Source organism: Artemia sp. Qi Xiang Cuo, chromosome 1, assembly GCF_049724085.1.
Source record: "Artemia sp. Qi Xiang Cuo chromosome 1, ASM4972408v1, whole genome shotgun sequence".
In the NCBI taxonomy this organism is placed as follows: domain Eukaryota; kingdom Metazoa; phylum Arthropoda; class Branchiopoda; order Anostraca; family Artemiidae; genus Artemia; species Artemia sp. Qi Xiang Cuo.
The window spans coordinates 64,691,520-64,714,694 of record NC_142794.1 but is presented as its reverse complement, the minus strand read 5'-3'; the positions used below and the strand labels follow the sequence as shown (position 1 = coordinate 64,714,694).

Genomic DNA, 23,175 nt, shown 5'->3' with positions numbered 1-23,175 from the left:
GGCATATATGGTTCATTATGAAAGGGATGCTTGTACGTATAAACTTCAGAGAGGGCTCATTTGATTGGAAATTGAAAGCTGTAATTCACTTTTTAAGAGTCAAAAGTGACCAGAGGGCAGCTAGCCTCCCCCCACGCTCCATTTATTTTTTTCCCAGAGGCACTTCATATAGAAAGGGTTGTCATATAAACTTCAAAGTGGGTTCATGCAATTGGAAATTGAGAGTTCTAGTGTCCTTTTTAAGAGTCAAAAGTGATCCGAGGGCAAGTAGCACCCCCCAAGCCCTTTTTCCCCAAATACATCTGATAAAAAAATTGAGGTAGCAATTTTGTTAAAAATAGTTCAAAGATCATATAACAAAACCTCCTTTACGTATGACCATTTCGTTAAAAATAGTTCAAAGGTCAGATAAGAAAAACTACTGTGTCGACAAAACCCCCCAGGGCCCGGGGCACGGGTTGTGAGTATTGCTTTGGGGGCATATATGGCTCTTATGGAAGGTATGCTCGTATAAACTTCAAAGAGGGCTCATTTGGTTGGAAATCAAAAGTTCAAGTTCACTTTTAAAGAGTCAAAAGATATCAGAGGGCAACTAGCCCCCCCCCCACTCCATCCCCTTTTTTCCCTCAAACCCATCTAATAAGAACTTTGAGATAGCCAGTTTTTTAAAAATAGGTCAAAGATCATATAATGAAAACTCCAGGGTCAACACAACACCCCAGGGCCCAGAGGCAGGCGTTGTATGTAATGCTCTGGCAGCATATATAGTTCTTATGTATGGGATGCTTGTATAAACTTTGGAGAAGGCTCATATGTTTGGAAATTGAAAGTTTTTGTTTACTTTTTTTAAGAGTTGAAAGAGATCAGAGGGCAACTATCCCCCCACGCTCCTTTTCCCCCAAATGCATCCAATAAAAATTTTGAGATAGCCATTTTGTTAAAAATAGTTCAAAGGTCAGATTAAAAAACTCCAGTGTTGACACAACCACACAGGGCCCGGGGGCAGGCGTCGCAAGCTATGCCCTTGGGGCATATATGGTTCTTTCGGAAGGGATGCTTGTATAAACTTCAGAGAGGGCTGATTTGAATGGAAATTGAAAGTTCTAGTTCAATTTTTAAGAGTCAAAAGAGATCAGAGGATATTTGTAATATAATTTGTTTTCAGTTAAGTGCCAACAATACAGTAAACTTTGGGTTTTTATTTGCAGTTAAGGAAGGGGGTAGTATCCAAACTCTTGTTTGTAGTCAAACTATGTTTGTCTTGAACAATTTTAGAAAGAACTAATAAATTAAACTGAATATTTGATGCATAATGATATTAATTCCTGAAAGCTCATCAGATCAAAATTTCACTATAATTTTAATGTTTATTTTCAATATTAAGTACAAAAGAAATTATTTGTAATAAAATTGGTTTTCAGTAAAGCACCAATGACGCAGTAGGTTTTAGACTTTTACAGTGAAAGAAAAAGGCAATACCCAAACTCTTGTTTGTAGTGATTTTTGTCTTGTTTGTAGCAAGTTCAAATCCTAGTATGGGAAATTTTTTACTTGATGATTTCTTAACAAATATAATAAATATAATCATGTAAATAATGATTCCTTTTATTACTTGAGTTACTTCGGGCTACAGTTTGTTCCTTAATGTAACTACTGCTGCAACCCAGATCCTTCAAAATGAGCCATTAAACATTTTGTATATGATGTTTTGATAGTCTGCTAGTCCTTGTGAAAAAAATATAACCTCGTAAGATGATATATATAACACAGACCTCTTCTTCTTTTACATGTTGCATCTGTTATTATGATGTACAACTATACATCATATAGAGTAGTTGCAGTAAGGAACAAATCCTTACTGTAAAACTATTTTTATGTAGATTATAGGTTGACATCATTACTTCTTGTGTTATGATGTCAGAATTATAACCATTTTTGATCCAAGGTAATGTCATAATATGCATTTTTCTATTTACGTCATAGTTCTTATGAATCTATGACAACATTCATTATCTAGTATATGAAAATACAATTCTCTGTAAAACATTGATTTTGTTTTAAATGCTTTTTTTAATTACAAAAGCACGTATTTTCCAGTGCCAAGCTAACTGAGTGGAAAAAAACGGAAAAAAGATGATCTAAATGCAGGATATCGTAGTTCAAGCAGCTTTTCTTGTTTTTCAAGCCAATTGATTTCCTTCACTATTCAAGCAAATTAACTACCTTTTGCTTTGTCATAATATAAATACTGTAATATTAACTATGATGGTACAATGTTAAGCAAATGTGCTTGTAATGAATGGTTATGAAATTGCAGGGTACTTCCCCTTTGTCAAAAATCATATTAATAATCTTTGGTAACATAATCTTTAAGAAGCTCATTTACCACAATATAAGCACCTGGGGCCTTGTTATTTTTTAATCCTTTTAGTATTGTCATTAATTTGTAGTCACAGAAAAATTTCCTTCACATCCAAAGTGGAAAGGGGTTAGGTTAGGAAAATGAAACTTCCATGGATTGATCAACATACTAAAGTATGCCCTGGGAAGTTATTTTTGAAGAGTAAATATTCTTTTGAAGGATAGATTAGGTTCTTTCCAAAATGTATTTTCCAATTAACTCACTATTTAGATAGCTAATAAATAAACATCCCTTTAGAATCTGAAATTTTATCCTGCATCCAAAAATAACAGCCATTTATATCAAAAATGATCACATCAGCAATATCTCAGAAACAGCTGAACAGTTGAAACTTTCAGAACATGTTGAACAGTTTTTGAACCTTTAGGAAATGTTTAGGGGATTTTAAGCTAAATCAAAAGACATTATGTGTATCCAGGTTATTCAAATGTAATCTTGGTTGCAGTCACAAGTAGTCACACCTGTGGTGACAGCAACAGTAGTAGTGGCCCTGAAACTTTCCAGTTAATACCCTTAGGTTACCCATTCCTAAGGTATTGTATAACCTGGATATTGTACACCTTTTGATAACCTGGATAGACAGTGTCTTTTGATTAATTTCAACATTTCTCAAAATTTCACCTCAATACCCAGGGCTTTTTGGACACATACAGTATAAAACATTCCCCCCTTCCCAATAGTAAAACTGGCATATAAACAAAGGGCAAAGTGCAAAATTTAAATTCCATACCCTGGGGCTGTGGTTGCATGGTGGGCTGTCTTTAAAGGTTTAGTTGTTACAACTTTTGACTATATACCACACAAATACATCAAAGTTATTAGTGCTAAGTACAAGAATAAATACATTGCTGTGGTTAAGTTAGGAAATGAGGGTAGTAGGTGGTTTTGTATTTAATCAGGAGTTATGCTGGGTTGCATCCTATCCCATTTACATGGATCATTTTGATGGACATTGTCCAAAGAAGCGCAGCCAAGGCAAGGGGAGGACACAGAATCAAATGGGGAAGTAAAATGCTCCTGGACTTAGGTTATGCTGATGATTTAACCAGGATCTGGCATATACCACCTTTAAAATACCCCCCCCCGCCATGCTGGTTGGTCTCCAATCACTTTTGACTTGTAAACAAGGACTAGAACTCTCAATTCTTGGTCTAATGAGCACCCTCTGAAGTTTCTGCAACATAAGGTGGAGGTGTGGCTGAGGAAGGAGCAACCTCCTTCCTGGTGGCCAGATTCCCCCCCCCCCCCCTGCAAACACTCCCCCCACATAGATGGTTAGTCTCCAATCCACTTTCAACTTATAATAAATGATTTGAATTCTCAATTTCTGGTCTAATGAGCATGCTCCAGGGTTTCTGCAACCATGAGATGGAGATGTGGACAACAAAGGGGCAGGCACTCTTTACTTTCATAACAACAATGTACACTGTTATTATGATGACTTTGGGCTCCTTTGGACCCTTTAGGTAACCTGGGCCCTTTATAAGTGTTGTAATTTGTCCATTGTTTACAGATAGTATTTGTTATTAGGAAACTTAGACAATTTTCAAGGGGGAGTTCTCTGCTGGGGAGGGGGGTAGTCTAGGGAAATTTTCAGTGGGGAGTAAATTTTTGGGAATAATTTGCCTTCAGGGAGGATGTATTTTCCAGGAGACATGTTCCACAGGGAGGGGAGGCCTAGAGCTCTCCCTCCTATACAGAATAAACTCTATTCTTTTGGGGTTTAATATTTGATCAGATCAAAAACTATTTTTACAAGCTGGCACCCCTTAGAGGGGGTGCCAAAAACACGTTTTGAAAAAAACTGCTTAGTGAAAAAAAAATCAGAACCTGACATTGACTCAGGAATGGTAACTACTATTTTGGTTTGTCTTAAAAGGAAAAGTTTATTGCAAAAAGAAATTTATGATCATTTCAAAAAAAAAAAACAACCTGAAACCCGTCAAAAAAGTTGTAAGATCAAAATGAAAAATGTACCATTGGAATCAGCAAGGTTGAAAACCTTCAACAGGGATATTACAGTCCACCTCCTTGAACAACAAGGAAAATCACTTTTTTGCATTGGTAGCATTGATCTGTCTTCTGTTTTTTTTTTTTTCAACAGGCCTAGTGGGCTACCAGAACATCATAGAGATGCTTAATGACTCATTCAAATGCTATTTCTCACATCTACATGCTTTTTTACAAATTCCACCATCTGCAAGTGCCATACAGCACTAAAATGGTACTTATTGAGCCATTTCTCATGGGGTGGCACTAGCAGGCTACCACAAAATCATAGACAGATCGTTTATAGCTCATATAAAAGATATTGCTCATATGTATGTTCTTCATATAAATTCCACCATCAGCAAGTTCCAAATGGCAGTAAAAATGGCACTTTTGGTGCCATGTCTCAAGTGGAAAAGTTGGGGCTATTGGGCTAGCAGGACTTAAAAGAGTTATGTTTAATGGCTCATTTGATAGCTATTGTTCATATATAAGTGCTTATTTTTGATTTTACCATTTGTAAGTGCAATGTAGTACTGAAAACAACACTTTTGGTTCCACTTCTTAAGTGGAAAAGCTCTGGAGTACAAAACAGGTACTATTGCAATATTTATGTTTTAGAGCCCTTAACTGGAGGTTTACAAGAACCCCCTCCTGTACACTCCTTCTCCCAGCCCCCTTAGTATGTTTCATAAATCATCTGCTCATCAGTAAGCTATTGACTAATGACTCAGTTAAAAGCTTTTGCTTGTAGTTACTAGGTTTTTAAAAATTATATTATCTATTAGATTTCAATATTAACTAGTTTCTGGGGAGAATTTGCAATGCACTCTTTGTCATGGTTGAAGCATTAGCTTCAATCTAGTAAAGAGCGAACCACAGCCCATAGTAACTAAAAGTTAAAAAATGTTAAAACAACCTTTATTTCTTCTTCTTTTTCCCAGGCCTAGTGGGTTACTAGAACATCATAGAAAGTGTCAAAAGGTTGTTTTGTCAAAAAATTTCAAAAGGTCAAGTAGTCATACCTGTCAATTGGGCAAATTTTGGTAAATTTTTGGCAGTTCATATTATTGACTTACAAATAAAGTAAACTTACTACTCAATGCCTTTTTATGCTCTTTCCAAGTATAACAATAATTTTTGTTGGAAATGGATTTATGCCTACCCCTATATATACCAATTCAGGGTATATATTTGCACATTAGGGGGGGGGGGGTTAAGTTTATTTCTGATGCAAATGAGAGGTAAGTTTAAACTTACACCCACCCCCCTTGATGTGATAAATACCCTGAATTGGTATATATACCAATTCAGTATTTTCATTTCACCTTTAAAAGCCCCATTTTTGCTTGTTTTTCTTTCTTCATGTGAATTGGTATATATATGGGTGGGGGTAAAATTCATTTCTGACAAAAATGATTATTATATTTGTAAAGAGCATAAAAAGGGATTGAGTAGTAATGTTCACTTTATTTGTAAGTCAATAATATGAACTGCCAAAAAATTCACCCAAATTTCTAAGACTTAGAAATCAGAATTAGGTAAACATGGAAGCTTAGCAATACCTTTCTCAAGCATATTATTGGCCCTGGATTCATTACTGTAAGTTTTGGTAAAATTCTACTTTAGCTACTTTTGGCTATCTTGAAAAGGGGTTAGGTTAGGAAAATGAAACTTTCAGGGATGGGTCTATAGGCTAAAGTATGTTCTGGGAAGACATTGTGAAGTACCTACCTCTACTCCTTCTCCCTCTAGAGGGTCCTGGCCTTTGATGACCTTTAAAAATCTGAGTTTTATAAAAGTGCAATCCTGCAAAATAGATCTTTTGCTTTTGCTTAAGTGGCTTAATTAAGATTTCCTAAAATCGTTAGGTACTTACCCTTTTTCAAAAATCATATTCATAATCTTCAGTAACTTATTTCTAACCTCAGAGCCACCATATTTAAGAAACTCATTTACCACACTATCAGCACCTGGACCCTTATTATTTTTTAATCCTTTTAGTACTGTTGCTAATTCCTCTTCACAAAACAAATCTTCCTTCACATCCAAGTTATCACAAACTTTTTTCATTTTCCTCTATATCTTTTCCTGCAACTCTATCTTGGTTAAGCAAATTCTCAAAATGTTTGGCCCATCTCTCTTTAGTTTTTTTCTTATTGCTAATTGCAGCCCCATTCCTATCTTTAACTGGGCCAAGTCCGGATTAACTATTCCCTCTCAATTTGTTAACATGCCAATACAATATTTTACTATTATGTGGTCTAGCTGAATCTTCCAGATCCTTGGCAATTTTATCCATGGCCTCCACTTCACACCTCCATAGTTCATATTTTAATGCTTTCTTCACTTTCTTTACATTCCTTTTGTTTTCATATGATCTGCCACTCAGATAATTCTTGTACAAGTCCTTTCTCCTTTCTATTAAACATAAAGCTTTTTCACTAATATTCTCAGCTGCAGTTCTAGACAGCCTGAGGGAAAGAAATTTGATCTGAGCAAACTTGGGGAAACAGGGAGTATTTTCATAATTTTGCAATTAACTAGACTCACATATTTACTTGATGATCAGGTTTCAAAGGCAGTATATTTGCATAAATATTAATGTGGAACATGTTAGAAAGTCTAATGGATTCCTGTTATTCAGGTTTATTATATTAAAATGAGCATGGATTAACTGAAAAAATTTCAGTCCCAAGGCAAGAACTGAAAATTATCCAGTTTATAAATTTTTAACAAGAAGGATTTATCATTGGGAGGGGAGATTTTTGATCCTAGATGCATCCAAAAAAACTAAGTGTATCAAAGTGAAATTTTGGGGAATATTGAGGGGTATGTTCAGTTAAATCAAAAGATACTATCTGCATCCAAGTTATCAAAAGGCCATATTTGAAATATGTTAAGAACAAGTAAGGGTATTAACTGAAACTTTCAGAGCCACCCTATAACCATTGCAGCTGTAAATATGACTTTTTGTGACTGCAACAGTGTCTACTTCTGTCTGCAATAACCTATGACTGTGACTGGGGCTGCTTGCAACTGGTACTATATTTACTTGTGGCTACTTTCAGAAAATGTTAAAGGATGCTGAACAAAATTTAAATACACTATGGTTGTGCTTATTGTCAAAGGGGCACATCTGCAATATCTTGGGAGTGGCTGAGGGCATTAAGTTGAAACTTCCAGGGCATATTTAACAGTGGGGGTGGGGGCAAATTTTGTTTCTTATGTAAATGGGAGGTAAGTTTAAACTTTACCCCCACCCCCCCCCCTAATGTAGAAATATATACCCTGAATTGGCATATATAGAGGGGGGGCTGAAATTCATTTCCAATAGAAATAATTATTATATTTGTAATCAGCATAAAAAAGGCATTGAGTGGTATATTCACTTTATGCATAAGTCAATAATATGATTTGGTAGATATTTACCAAAATTTGCCCCCACCCCCCCTAATGTAGAAATATATACCCTGGATTGGTATGAATAGAGGGGGGGGGGCTAAAATTCATTTCCAATAGAAATGATTATTATATTTGTAATCAGCATAAAAAAAAGGCATTGAATGGTATACTCACTTTAGTCATAACTCAATAATATGATTTGGTATATATTTACCGGCTAGGCAAATTTCAGGACCCTTTAGAGGGAGAAGTAGTGGATGTAGGTACTTCAAAATACCTTCCCATGACATACTTTAGCCTGTAGACCTATCCCTGAAAGTTTCATTTTCCTAATCTAACCCCTTTCTAAGATAGCAAAAAGTAGCTAAACTAGAATTGGTAAAGTTCTATGAAATCATATTATTGAGTTAGGACTAAAGTGAATACATCATTTGATGCCTTTTTTTATGCTGATTACAAATATAATAAGCATTTCTATCAGAAATGAATTTCAGCCCCTCCCCCCTATATAGGCTATACCTAACCTAACCTGGTCAATATCTACGAAGTCATATTATTGAGTTAGGAATAAAGTGAATACGCCATTCGATGCCTTTTTTATGCTGATTACGAATATAATGAGCATTTCTATTGGAAATGAATTTCGGCCCCCCTATATATGCCAATTCAGGGTTAGGTTAGGTATAGCCTATATAGGGGGGGGGGCTGAAATTCATTTCCAATAAAAATGCTTATTAGGCTATATTCATAATCAACATAAAAAAGGCATCAAATGGTGTATTCACTTTATTTGAAACTCAATAATATGATTTGGTATATATTGACCCCTAACCTAACCCTGAATTGGCATATATAGTGGGGGGGGGGGGCTGAAATTCATTTCCAATAGAAATGCTTAGGGTAAGACACCCAGTAGTCGGCCACCTGCCAATTCTCGGACAGAATGTAAGTAACAGGGAACCTACCTCTAGGCTAATGTGCTTTGTCTAAAAACTTTCTTTCTTTCTTTGTCTAAAAACTATTTTTGTCTTTGTATAAAAACTTTTTAAGCACATTAGCCTAGAGGTAGGTTCCCTGTTAGTTACATTCTGTCCGAGAACAGGCAGGTAGCTGACTACTGGGTGTCTTACCCTATTATATTTGTAATCAGCATAAAAAAAGGCATCAAATGGTGTAGGATATTCACTTTAGTCCTAACTCAATAATATGATTTTGTAGAACTTTACCCTAGAATTTTACCACAATTGCATTTCAAAACTAAAACCAGAGTAGGCTTACAAGAAACTGAAAATATGTTGTCTTGTCAAAATTCCAATAGGTACCTCTCAAGTAAGCAAATTTCTAAGAATTAGAAATCAGAAGAGGGTTAACCTAGCAGCTTGGCAATAGGCCTACCTTCCTGGAATATTATTTTAGACCTGTATTCATTACTTAGCCTAGTTATAGCCTATTTTCCAAACCTAATCTCCTTTCCAAGACAGCCAAAAGTAGCTTTTCTAGAATTTTAATAAATTAATAGGCATAATATATCTAAAGTGAATTTTTAGTCAAAATCTTAATTAGAACCAACTGATTTTAGCTATAGCTTACTGTTATAAGCTTCAAGTATTCAGGATCAGGGGTATAAGCTTCAAGTATTTTCCACGGAAATTGCCAAATATACACAAATTGTGGCTATGATTTGTTTTATATTAAACACCAAATTCAAAACAATTTTTAGTTTAGTTAATAAAGAAATATCGATAAAAAAATTTCTAGTTTCTATAAAATTTGCAAATTTTCCAATAATCATAATATTAATCTTTGTAAGATAAAGTTGCTATAATTTTTGCCACCTCTCCAAATTGATTCAAGGTAAATTCTTCTGTCAATAGATGGCTATAAAGCTAAATCTTCACAAAAACTGATAGGAAGAATACCGCCGAGTTTTGCGGTCAAGTACTTGCAGTAGGAAACTTTTGTGGAACCTGAGACTTCTGGGAAAAAAGTTCGACTTTTTCTCACAATTCTTTGAGAACTACTCATGAGACACAAGGGCCGTGTCATTACAACAATAAGAAGCTTTTTTAAAAGTACTAAAAAACATTAGCGCGACCATGAAGAGTGAGGTATTGAGGAGGGGGTAACCCTTCTCATATGTGCAATAATTTCTGTTCATTTTGACGTTCCTCCTTACTTTCAGCTGAAAAAACTTGTTTTTTCTATTCAATTATGTATAGGCTTATTAGGCGTTTCAATAAGATAATTTGCAAATAAGAGAACTTGGAGCTATATTGGAGTCTCGGTTAAATATTGGAAGTAAAAATTACAACAATTAAATGATTCCTGGAGAAGACCCCCCTACCTACACACTAATTTCCGTGACCGAACTTAAACAGGAGTTGACCTATCTAGCTATAATACGAATACTATTATAGTAAGCACTAAGCATTATTTTCTTTTTGGATACTTACTTTTTCATTCAGAAACTTACATTCACTGTATATCTACCTTCTTATTCTTCAATGATTCCATTTCTGGGCTATTTGCGGATTAAATAATATAAAAAACAAGTTTTTTTTTAACTGAAAGTAAGGAGCGACATTAAAACTTAAAACGAACAGAAATTATTCCGTAAATGAAATTGGCTGTCTCCTCCTCAACATCGCGCTCTTTATGCTAAAGTTTGACTCTGTCTCACTGCTTTGTTTTTTAAAACAATAAAATACTTTAGCGTAAAGAGCGCGGTGTTGAGGAGGAGACACTACTACTACTACTAACAACTCACCGCAGCAACAAGCAACACGAGGCCAACACAGCTACGCACGCTTCTCCTCCACCCCAATCTATTCAAAACCTCCCTTTTTACACCTTCCCACGAAGTTCTCATTTCCTTAAAATCTTTCTTTATGACGTCTTCCCACCCCAGACTAGGACGACCTGCTTTCCGTTTAACCCTAGACGGTTGCCCAAAAAGAACAATGTTTCGCAATCTGCCATCCTTCATCTGCACAAAGTGCCCTAGCCACCTCAACCTTTCTTTCATTATAGCCCTAGAGAGCAGTATTGAACCACATTTTTCGTACAGCCTATTGTTTGAAATACAGTCAGTCAGCCGAGTGCCCAGAACATTCCTTAAGCAATTTCTCTGGAAAACATCTAGCAAATCTTCATCCGCTTTTCGGAGCGTCCATGCTTCAGAGCCATATTTGACCACTGTCATCACCTTAGCTTCTAATATTCTAATCTTGGTTTGTTGACTTATCTTCCTATTCTTCCAAACATTTTTCAACTGTGAAAAAACACCCTGAGCCTTGGCTATACTACTTTTAACATTTTTACTGCACCCACCGTCTTTACTAATAATGCTACCGAGGTGAGTGAAGCTGCCCACCTGATCGATCTTTTCATTACCCAACGTCACCTTTTCATCTTCACTTACTCCTAGCCTTAGTGACTTAGTCTTCTTAACATTAATTTTCAAACCTATTCTAGCACTCTGAACTCGCAAAACCTCTAAAATTCATTCATTTTGCTCACACTTTCATCTAGAATGCTTAAATCATCAGCATAATCTAAGTCCTGGAGACTTTTTCCTCCCCATTTGACTCCGTGGTCTCCCATTGCCTTTCCTGTGCTCCTTACGACAAAGTCCCTCAAAATAATCCATATAAAGGGGGATAGAACACAGCCCTGTTTAACTCCTGATTTAACACAAAACCAGCTGCTAACCTCTTTTCCTACCTTAAACGCAGCAGTATTTTTCTCGTACATAGCACTAATCACTTTAATGTATTTGTCTGGTATACCATACAAGGATAAAACCTTTACTAAAGCTCTTCTATAAACAGAATCAAACGCTTGCTCATAACCTATAAAACTGAGGACCAAAGGTGTTTGAAAACTCAGGCTCTTCTCAATTATTAGCCTAAGTGTGAAAATTTGGTCGACACATCCTCTGCCTCTTCTAAAACCGCACTGTTCTTCTTTTAAAACTTTGTCTACGGCATCTCTCATTCTAAAAAGTATCATATTACTAAGTAATTTACTACCTACAGAGACCAGACTAATGACTAAATAATTACCACACTCACTTTTATCACCTTTCTTGGCTTAATTAAGGTTTTCCTATCATCGTTAGGTACTTCCCCTTTTTCAAAAATCATATTCATAATCTTCAGTAACTTATTTCTAGCCTCAGAGCCACCATTTTTAAGAAACTCATTTAACACCCTATCAGCACCTGGAGCCTTATTATTCTTTAATCCTTTTAGTACTGTTGCTAATTCCTCCTGACAAAACAAATCTTCCTTCACATCCAAGGTATCACAAACTTTTTCATATTCCTCTGTATCTTTTCCTGCAACTCTATCTCGGTCAAGCAAATTCTCAAAATGTTCGGCCCTTCTCTCTTTAGTTATTTCCTTATCGCTAATTGTGGCCCCATTCCTATCTTTAACTGGGCCAAGTCCGGATTGACTACCCCCTCTCAATTTGTTAACATGCCAGTACAATATTTTACTATTATACCGTCTAGCTGCATCTTCCAGATCCTCGGCAATTTTATCCATGGCCTCCACTTCACACCTCCTTAGTTCATATTTTAATGCTTTCTCCACTTTCCTTACATTCCTTTTGTTTTCATATGATCTATCACTCAGATAATTCTTGTACAAGTCCTTTCTCCTTTCTATTAAACATAAAGCTTTTTCACTAATATTCTTTGCTGCAGTTCTAGACAGCCTGAGGGAAAGAAATTTGATCTGAGCAAACGTGGGAAAACAGGGAGTATTTTCGCAATTTTGCAATTAACTAGGCTCACATATTTACTTGATGATCAGGTTTCAAAGGCAGTATATTTGCATAAATATTAATGTGGAACATAAAAGAAAGTCTAATGCATTCCTGTTATTCAGGTTTTTTATATCTAAATGAGCATGGATTAACTGAAAAGAATTATCTACTCGAACTAAAGAGTGGAGTTAAGACTTAAAACGAGCAACAGCTCCTAAGTTACTTATTAAATAATGGAAATTTCTATTTTATTGTGGGGGAAACTACCCCCTGTCCCCCCCCCCAAAGACACCACTGGCCACTAGGGCAAGAGTTTTATTCTATGCAATTCATCCTTTTTTTATCTCAGGAATTATGATTTGGAAACAGGGGGGAGGTTTGATTCTGATTGTTTTCGTAAAGGTTATGGGTATCAAGGCGAAACTTTGGGTAAGGTTGTGGGGCATTTTTAGCTATATCAAAAATGTTATGCGCATCCAATTTTTTAAAAGGGCGTATTTGTAACACTTCGAGAACGACTGAAGGTATTAAGTTTAAAATTTCAGGGCATGTTGGGGGGTGGGGTGCTGAAAAATGATTAGAGGGCAACTAGTATCCCTCCGTTGCCCTTTTTGGCTGAAATGCCCCAAAGACATTCGATCAAAGCTTCATATTTGTTCAAAATAGTCGGAGAGTTAAATAAATATGCTTCCAGGGATGACAAAACCTCCCACAGCCCAAGGAACAAGTGTTGTACGTTATAAAAGTTTCCCTATAGTTATATGAAAAAGGGCGAGTGTATCCTGAGTCTCCAAAAAAGGCTTAGGGTATTAAGAAAAAAACCTTTAGAAACTGTTAAATAGGATTGAAAAAAAGATAGAACACATTATATGTAGGAGGGCTGTCAAAAGGGTACAATAAAAATATTTAAGGAATGGGTAAGGGTATTACTATAGAAGTTCAAAATCATGCTGAGAATGAAGTTGAAAAGGGAACGGACAGCGACCGCCCCCCCTCCTATTGCCCATTAAGATGATCCCCTTTAAACTGATAGAAATACAATAAAGTTTTTTTATTCAAAATAATCATAAGGTCTAATAGCTTTGTCCCCGTGGATGCCATGCCCCCACCCCCGAGGCAAGAACTGAAAATTATCCAGTTTGTTCATTTTTAACAAGCAGGATTTATCATTGGGAGGGGAAATGTTTGATCCTGGGTGCATCCAAAAAGACTAAGTGTATCAAAGAGAAATTTTTGGGAATGTTGAGGGATACGTTGAGGTAAATCTAAAGATACTATCTGCATCCAAGTTATCAAAAGGCCATATTTGAAATATGTCAAGAACAAGTAAGGGTATTAACTGAAACTTTCAGAGCCACCCTATAACCATTGCGGCTGTAAATGTGACTTTCTGTGACTGCAACAGTGTCTACTTCTGTCTGCGACAGCCTATGACTGTGACTGGGGCTGCTTGCAACTGGTACTATATTTACTTGTGGCTACTTTCAGAAAATGTTAAAGGATGCTGAACAAAATTTAAATACACTATGGTCGTGCTTATTGTCAAAGAGGCACATCCGCGATATCTTGGGAACGGCTGAGGGCATTAAGCTGAAACTTCCAGGGCATATTTAACAGTGTTTGAACCTCTGGGGAATGTCTAGGGGGATTTTAAGCTAAATCAAAAGAAACTCTGCATATCCAGGTTATCAACAGAGTAGGCTATATCTGCAGTATTTTAGGTGACTAAGGGTTAGAATATTCAATCAAAACATCTCGGTTGTCAGAAGGGCGTATATGAAATATCCGAGGAAAAATTAATGAAATTTAGTTGAAAATTTCAGGAAATATTGAGGGGGTGTTAAAATAAATCAAAAGTCACGAATAGAGCTATTAAATTTGAATTATATATTTTTATTCTTATGCCAGAGACATGAAAAACAAAACAAATATTCACTACATTAACCAAAACCAAAACTTTGTTGATCAAAAACAAACAGAAATTAATTAAAAAAAACTTTCCAAAAAAGAAGTATTTCAAAGCTAAGTAAAGAGCCATATTAACATTAAGACCAATATATTTAAGTTCCTAAAATAATTAAAACTCAAAACGACCAAAAATTACTATTAAAGAAGAAATGAAACCCAAAACGTACAGAAATTAAAATAAATAATCATACGAAACATAGTGACAACAGATACTAATATAGATAAAAAAATAAATCTGAAAACGAGGAAAAATTTAACTGAATTTTCAGGTCAAACTTAAAACAAAGAAAAATCACTACAAACACAAGTTAGTCTACTGCCCCTTTTCCATAACCGTAAAAGTTTAAATTTGTTGAGTCATTTGTCTTTGGTGAAAACGATATGTATTAGAAATATTTCATTTATATTAACAACATTAAAAATAACATAGAAATTGCAGTGAAATAAAATCTTAACTCGTTGAGTTTCCACATGGATTAATGAAATCATGTATCAAATATTCATTTTATTTTCATTAGCTTTTTTCCAGTCGTCTTAATTTTTCTAGTGATTATTAAAAAAAAAATTTTTGCACAAAATAAGTTTTTCAAAAAACGGTTGAGAACTCCATTAAACCAAAGATGAACAAAAATAGAACCAAATAATCTACCAAGCATACAACTACCACAAATCAGTATCAATAATTAAATAAAACACAAAACAAACAGAAATTAAAATAAGTCAAGCTCAAAACGAGCAGAAATTAATCTGAATAGGGTTCTAAACCTTGTGCTTTATAAAAGCCAGAATATAATTTGTACTTTATTTAAAAAAAATCCAAATGAATTTACTGAAAAAAATGTGCATTGTCAATTTAATATACATGTGTCGATATTTTTTTCCTAAAATCTTAATTAATTTTTGTTTTCTCAAATTTATAAGTGAAAACATTTAAAAGAATTTTTTCAGTAAATTAAAAGTTACAAACGTAACGTTGAAAAAAATGGCCATCTTTAATTTTTGATTTTTTTTTTTTTTTTGGGAAATGGTGGGCTAGACATAAAGGCCCTCCAATCACTTTCGACTATTAAAAAGGGCACTAGCCCTTTCAATTTCCAATCAAATGAACCCTTTTTGAAGTTTCATTGGCAACACTTTATATAAAAACCTTATATGCCTCCAGGGCATAACTTACGACCCTTGCCCTGAGGGCTCTAAGGGGGTTATCATCCTCAGAGATCTAAGTTCCAAAACTTTCAACTACTTTGAACAAAATGGCTATTTCAAAATTTTGATTGCATGTGTTTGGGGAAATTGTGGGCGTGAGAGAGGGGTTAGTTGCCCTCCAATCACTTTCAACTATTAAATAAGGCATAAGCCATTTCGACTTCCAATCGACTGAGCCCTTTTTGAAGTTTCTGTGACAACACTTTCTATAAAAACTTTATATGCTCCTAGGACATAACTGAAAACCCTTGCCTGGAGGGCTGGGGGTGTCATCCTTAAAGACCTAATTTCCAGAACTTTCAAATATGGTGAACAAAAGGCCTATCCAAAAATTTTCATTGGTTGTGTTTGGAAAAATGATTGGCATGAGAAGGGGGTTAGTTGCTCTTCCATCCCTTTCGACCATTAAAAAAGGCACTGGGCTTTTCAATTTCCAATCGAATGAGCCCTTTATAAAGTTTCTACAATAAAGCTTTCTATAAAAACCTTATATGCCGTCAGGGCATGACTTACAACCCTTGCCCTGAGGGGCGTGGGGGGTTTTTCTTCATCAAAGACATAATGTCCAGAACTTTCAACTACGTTGAACAAAAAGGCTATCTCAAACTCTTGACTGGATATGTTTGGATATGTTGGTGGAAGTGAGAGGGGGGTTAGTTGCCCTCCAATCGCTTTTGACTATTAGGGCACTATAATAAGGGCACTAGCCCTTTGAATTTCCAATCAAATGAAGCCTTTTTGAAGTTTCTTAGACAACGCTTTCTATACAAACCTTTTATGCCACCAGGATAAAACTTACAATTCTTGCCCTGAGGGCTGTTGGGGGGGGGGGTGTCATCCTCAAAGACCTAATTTCCAGAACTTCCAACTACGTGGAACAAAATGGCTATCTCAAAATTTTGATTGGATGTGTTTGCGGAAATGGTGGGCTTGAGAGGGGGTTAGTTTTCCTCCAATCACTTTCAACTATTAAATAGGGCACTAGCCATTTCTGTTTGCAATCGAATGAGTCTTTTTTGAAGTTTCTATGACAAAGCTTTCTATAAAATCTTTATATGCACCCAGGGCATAACTTAGAACCTTACCCTTAGGGCTGTAGGGAGGGGGAATTGTCATCCTCAAAGACCTAATTTCCATAAATTTCAATTATCTTGAACAAAATGGTTATATCAAAATTTTGATTGGATGTTTTTGGGGAAATGGTGGGCGTAAGAGGTGGGTTAGTTGCCCTCCTATCAATTTCGATTATTAAAAAGGGCCTTAGCCCTTTCAATTTCCAATGGAATGAGCCCATTTTTAAGTTTCTATGACAACGTTTTCTATAAGAACCGTATATGCCCCCAGGGCATAACTTACAACTCTTGCCCTGAGGGGTGTGGGGGGTTTGTCATCCTCAAAGACATAATTTCCAGAACTTTCAACTACGTTGAACAAAATGGCTACCTGAAAAATTTTTATTGGATTTATTTGGGGAAATAATGGCCGTGGAAGAGCTGCTATTTGCCTTCCAATCCCTTTTGACTATTAAAATGGGCACGAGCCCTTTCAATTTTCAGTCGAATGAGCCCTTTTCGAAGTTTCTACGACAGCTCCTTCGATACGAAGTGCCCTCGTGTAAAGAAACAAATAGACAAATAAATGATACATTGTGCCAACATCGTTCTTTACTTAGGCAGTGTTATTACGCCAATTATGAAAATTAAACACTAGCCAGAGAGCCTGCTCGTATTGAATAGCTTATCACATGATTTTTAAGCAGGACCACCACAATATAAATAAAAGTCGTAAATTTTACACAAAGTTTGTTCCGCTGACGGAAGAAGTTTAATTTTTTGACTTTATGCCAAGTTTATAGCAACTTAGATGACTTTATGGGAAAAGCTGAATGATTGTTTTCTTGTTTAACATCGAAAACAAGCTGAACTTGTTTTCTATTTTAATAAAATAAACAAAGTCAGGTGAGTAAACCTAGCTTTTAACTTTGCGAATAACTTTACGAGCTTCACAGACAGTATGGGAACCCTGCATTAATGGTAAATTCATGGAAATTAATAAAAATTCACTGCAAATGTTGACAACACCACGATACACTTAAGCCACCCAGCTTAAGCCTCCTTGCAGAAGGATCTGAAGATACAAAAATGGTCCAATGCAATGATGATCAGTTTCAGTGCATCGAAAACAAATTGTCGATGAGCTCCCGATTGAAAGCAAACAGTTTTGTTCGACGGTTTATTTCCAATTGGAAGAATCTTCCTGGAAACTATTCCCCTATAAATTTATCTGGCATTTCTTACAAAAACAAATTCAACATATTAATACAAAGAGTGAGGTAATCGTGGTTGGGGTTGCAACAAGTAGCTCTAAAATGGTAATTGTAGCACTATTTTGGTACAGTAGCACGTAGCACGATCAGGATATTCTATAGCGCTGTTTTGCATAATACATGTACATGTACTACTTGAATGCTACAGTTTTCTAAAAAAAAATATATGATCAGACTCAGCAAGTGAGGGAATTCAAAAATACTGTAGGAGGAGAGCATCTTCTGTGCTTTTTCTGATGATTTCTTTTAAAAGGTAGGACTTCGATTAAAGCAACTCGCAGGGTTGCCACCAAGGTTACGTTCGTACCATTTTTGGTACGTTTTAAATAAAACGGTACGTATTACGTTACGGTCCTAAAAACGTTACATTTTCGTTATGTTTTTGAATTTATGTTACAATTATGTTACGCTTTTGAATAATGAGGAAGTTTCACATTTTTTTAGTAATCTATTTTTTCCCCCGTGAAAAAATCCGCTGTTCCCATTTTAAATACACTGACATGAGTATCAACATTTATTCATATTGCACTCATTTAATTTTATCAAACAATCACTAAGTTATTAGGATAAGAAAATACCCACTTCGCTTACTCGTATAGTAAATTAAGATAACATTCTCTCTCATGAGCATACGATTATCATTTGTTTAGTGACAAGTGACAATAGTGATTTAGTCACCTCACCAACTCTCAATTTCATCAGTTGACTTTGAATCTTGTTCCGTTAACAGTCATACTAAAACTATATGGAGAAGGAGCTAGTTTCATTAGTTAATGCTAACGAAATAAAACAAAATATGATGAGAATACAAAAATTTAGAACCAAATTTGGACTATATATTTGCAAATTAGGGGGGGGGGGTAAAGCATAGTATATATTAAATACGTAACCTAATCTAGGTACTTTCACCACCCCTAAACCCCAAAAACAATAGTTTAAATATTGTAAACGCAATGACAAACCACGCTTTGCGATTCAATTCTCTACTGACTGATACCCGTTTGACTAGTTTCCTTTAGCATCTATCTTGCGTGTTTATCAGCTAATTGACTAGTACCGATGATATATGTATTATTCTTTCCGCAACAACCTCACCCCCCCCCCTTCTGATTGGATTGATGTAATATCAGGTTATATACAAAAGTTTCTCTTTTTATATAGGATTATGAACATCTGATATTCACAAAATACATGAAACTGTAAAAATGAGCCATTTTTTGGTTATATCTAAGCATTGAGGAGGGGGGTTGGTTAGTTTAGCCGGAATTTTTGATTTCAGGGGGGTGGTTGTATTTTCAGAAAAGAGGCCATGGTATTTGTAAATAGTATAAAATAAATAATTTAATAGTACTGCTTGTGTGTTTAAAAGGTTTTCTTCAGAAAAGGACAACCACTAGATATTTGGCTTTAGAAAACGACAACTAGAGTAATGCCCATTTGTATGAAGAAGATAACAGTCTTGTGTCTGTATAGGGTAGGTTTACAGTTTACTTAAAAACTGATTCATTTGGACCACGCAGGCCGGACTGGGGCCCAAATCCCCTGAAAACATAAATTTCTCGGTATTTCTTTATTAAACTATAGGTTTTTATTATCCCCCTTAATTTTCTTAGTTAAATCATTGTCAGTTCATTTTTATTAACTCACTGATCTTTTTGTTCCACCTTCCTTTTATTTCTTTGTCACACAATTTTTTTTTAATTTGTGAAAAATTTTTCAACCACTTTCGAATGTTCAGTTAATTCCCACTTTTATCAGTACAGCACAACGGTAAGAGCACATCCCGAGGCTGTGTTAACTTAGGTTGTAATCTTGGATGAGACATTATTTTTTTTTAAAATTGGAAAATAAGAAATTTGAACATATTAAATATAAGGGAAAATTCGGGGCCAAAAATCGATTAGTTTTTGCATAATTTGATCTCTTTTATTTGTTTTCCTCAACTCATCGACTTTTTCCGTTTATGTATTTAAAAACTAGATAAATTTGGTGTTTCTGTTATGTAAAACCCAATGCTTTTTGTGCCCCTCGTGTTCACTTATATTCATATATTCTTGAGAAAAAAATTCTGTACTTTGTAGTTCGTTTTGAAAATAAGTTTAATTTTTTTTATTGTTTGACCCCCTCCCCTAGAAACTCTTTGTACGTGCCTGGACTCGTGAGACCCATCAAAACAGCTTTAGGCTAACATTTTTGTGATTGAATTGTGTGAACTCTGAATTTTGAAAAATGCATATTATGCAAAATAACTGTTGTTTCATATAAGAACTGAAGACAACGATTAAAATTTTTTTTTCGATAAAATAAAAACAAAATAAAAACTCTGTCACTCGGAATTGCTTAAATCTTCACGTTCGAACGATGCAAATTTGAAGCTAGAGGAGGTGAGACTGAGACTGAGCCAATCTAAAATATTAGACGGGAAGGGAGCGATTAAAATGATTTTTTGGGTGTTTTTATGAAGTTCGATTTTATTGGCTGGATTTATTAAGATCGATTTTATTGAAATTTAACAATAAAAAAAATCTAGTTGGTTTTTTTATTTTCTTCAAAACTCTAAAGTGTCCTGCGTGTATTGATTTGCCTTTTATTTTGTACGTATTACTCATCAACTTTTGTTTTAAAACACCAATGATGGCAATTAAAAACAACTAGATAAGCAAAATAATAGCCGGGAATTATATACCCACATAGGGGGGTGGTGGTGGTCTATCTGCTGTGCAGGTAAACTGGAAGCAGCCCTTGCAGTTGAATAAGTAAGAATTTCCTGAAGGTACAGAAGCATGAATTGTTATTATTGTATACTTTTTAGGCACCTTTTAAAAGTTGGAGAGAGGATTTTTAATGAGATTACGTAAAAATTTACTTTTCAAATTATGCAGGCAACAAATGTCCCATCCCCCCTTTAAGTGCCGCTCTTGATAGCAAAATTAAAGCACCCTGCCTTGAAAAGAGACTTTTCTTTCAAATGTTACGTAAAAGTTACGTTTTTAAGAGTTTGACGTTACGAAATATTTTGGTCTGCCGGCAACCATGGCAACTCGGCACAAGCATCAATTTCAAACTGTGACTGAGGTGTTGATTTTTCGAATACGATCTTTAGGCTAATTTTTAGAATTGGAATTTTAGAGGAAGACTGGTGAAACTTACTACAATGGCTTCTTTTGAAACATATAATCTAATAGCAAAATTTGGTTAAAGAATTCTAGTGACATAGAAATCAGATGGGAAAGAAATATACCACTATACCACTCGATGCCTTTTTTTATGCTCTTTCCAAATATAATAGCCTAATCATTTTTGTCAGAAATGAATTTTACCCCCACACCTATATAGGTAAATATCTACCAAATCATATTTTTGACTTATGCATAAAGTGAATATACAACTTGATGCCCTTTTTTATGCTGATTACAAATATAATAATAATTTCTATCAGAAATGAATTTCAGCCCCCCCCCTATATATGCCAGTTCAGGGTATATATTTCTAAATTAGGGGGGGGGTAAATTTCAAACTTACCTCCCATTTACATCAGAAACAAAATTTGCCCCCCCTAATGTAGAAATATATAACCTGAATTGGCATATATAGGGGGGGGCTGAAATTCATTTCTGATAGAAATGATTATTATATTTGTAACCAGCATAAAAAAGGCATTGAGTGGTATAGCCTATTCACTTTACATGTAAGTCAATAATATGATTTGGTAGATATTTACCCCTATATATACCAATTCAGGGTATATATTTGCACATTAGGGGGGTGGGGGCAAATTTTATTTCTGATGTAAATAGGAGGTAAGTTTAAACTTTACCCTCCCCCCCCTAATGTGCAAATATATACCCTGAATTGGTATATATAGGGGTGGGGGTAAATTTCAAAGGTTTTTTAGGGAAAGCTGTCAACCACCCATGTGTTATCCACAGTTCCATTTTTGAAGTCTGTGGAAACAGTTTGACGTGTTTGGTGAGATTATGTTCCTTGGCGTTTGACAGACATTTGCAAAAAAAAGGGGTAATTAGTGATTGGATAATTTTTAACTAGAAATGACAGAAAAGTGTTTTGGAGGAGATGGGATGATTGTGTACTGTGTAATACACAAGTGATGGTTTGCACAGTGTTGTCAATTTTAAATAGTTTAGAAAAAAAAAAATTAACAAGAAATGGCTGAAAAGTGTTTTGAGGGAGTTGAGTTGCACAAGGGTTCAGTTGCATGGTTGGGTTCAGTTACATGCGGATTCAGTTACACAGGGATTAGTTAAATGGGGTTGAGTTGCACAAGGGTTCAGTAGCACAAGGGTTCAGTAGCATGGGAGTTCAGTTGTATGGGGTTTTGGTTATACAGGGGTTCAGTTACATGGGGGGTTCAGTTGCATGGGGGTTTAGTTAAATGGGGTCGAGTTGCACGAGGGTTGAGTGGCACGAGGGTTCAGGTTGGAATATTTCAGTAGTGTTTTGTTGTGCTTTACCTTGTCACAGTTACATTCTATTGATTTTCATAGTTCATTTTGAATTTCCTTCATTGAAATGCAAGAGTTGGAATATTTCAGTAGTGTTTTGTTGTGCTTTACATTGTCATAGTTACATTCTCTTGATTTTCATACTTCATTTTGAATTTCTGTCATGAAATGCAAGAGTTGGATTATTTCAGTAGTGTTTTGTTGTGCTTTACATTGTCACAGTTACATTCTCTTGATTTTTCGAAGTTCATTTTGAATTTCTGTCGTGAAATGACAGAGTTGGAATATTTCAGTAGTGTTTTCTTGTGCTTTACCTTGTCACAATTACATTCTGTTGATTTTGATAGTTCATTATGAATTTCTTTCATTGAAATGCAAGAATTGGAATATTTCAGTAGTGTTTTGTTGTGCTTTACCTTGTCACAGCTACATTTTCATGATTTTTCAAAGTTCATTTTGAATTTCTGTTGTGAAATGCAAGAGTTGGAATATTTCAGTAGTGTTTTGTTGTGCTTTACCTTGTCACAGTTACATTCTTTTGAGTTAATTTTGAATTTATTTACTTTAAATTCAAGATTTTTTATTTTTAATTATTATTTTTTTGTGCTTTACATTTTCACAGT

At 35.2% G+C, this 23,175-nt stretch overlaps 2 protein-coding genes across 5 annotated transcripts in view; both read left to right on the top strand.

The window, feature by feature from the left end:
- Window positions 1-23,175, top strand: part of LOC148956594 (protein white-like) — a 502,792-nt gene that overhangs the window by 67,688 nt on the left and 411,929 nt on the right. The gene's annotated exons all lie outside the window — the stretch shown is intronic.
- Window positions 21,151-23,175, top strand: part of LOC148956595 (peroxisomal targeting signal 1 receptor-like) — a 251,485-nt gene continuing 249,460 nt past the window's right edge. Inside the window, exon 1 of one of the 2 annotated variants that reach the window (XM_089086042.1) lies at window positions 21,151-21,164. The gene's annotated coding sequence lies outside the window, so the exon portion shown is untranslated. The other variant, XM_089086035.1, reaches the window with a different exon arrangement.